Below are 396 nucleotides of genomic sequence, written 5' to 3'. Positions count from 1 at the left end.
AGACAAACAGAGAGCCAAATCATGAATGAACTCTCATTCACAGTTGCTTCAAAGAGAGTAAAATACCTAGGAATCCAACTTACAAGGGATGTGAAAGACCTCTTCAGGGAGAACTACAAACCACTGCTCAACGAAATAAAAGAGGACACAAGCAAATGGAAGCACATTCCATGCCCATGGATAGGAAGAATCAATTGTGAAAATGGCCATACTGCCCAAGGTAATTTATAGATTCAATGCCATCCCCATTAAGCTACCAATGACTTTCTTCACAGAATTGAAAAAAACTAAAGTTCATACAGAACCAAAAAAGAACCTGCATTGCCAAGACAATCCTAAGCAAAAAGAACAAAGCTGGAGGCATCACACTACCTGACTTCAAACTATACTACAAGG

This window comes from Mandrillus leucophaeus, unplaced genomic scaffold (genome assembly GCF_000951045.1).
Source record: "Mandrillus leucophaeus isolate KB7577 unplaced genomic scaffold, Mleu.le_1.0 Scaffold366, whole genome shotgun sequence".
Lineage (NCBI taxonomy): Eukaryota > Metazoa > Chordata > Mammalia > Primates > Cercopithecidae > Mandrillus > Mandrillus leucophaeus.
The sequence above is the reverse complement of the archived record's forward strand: the minus strand, read 5'-3'. Positions refer to the sequence as shown.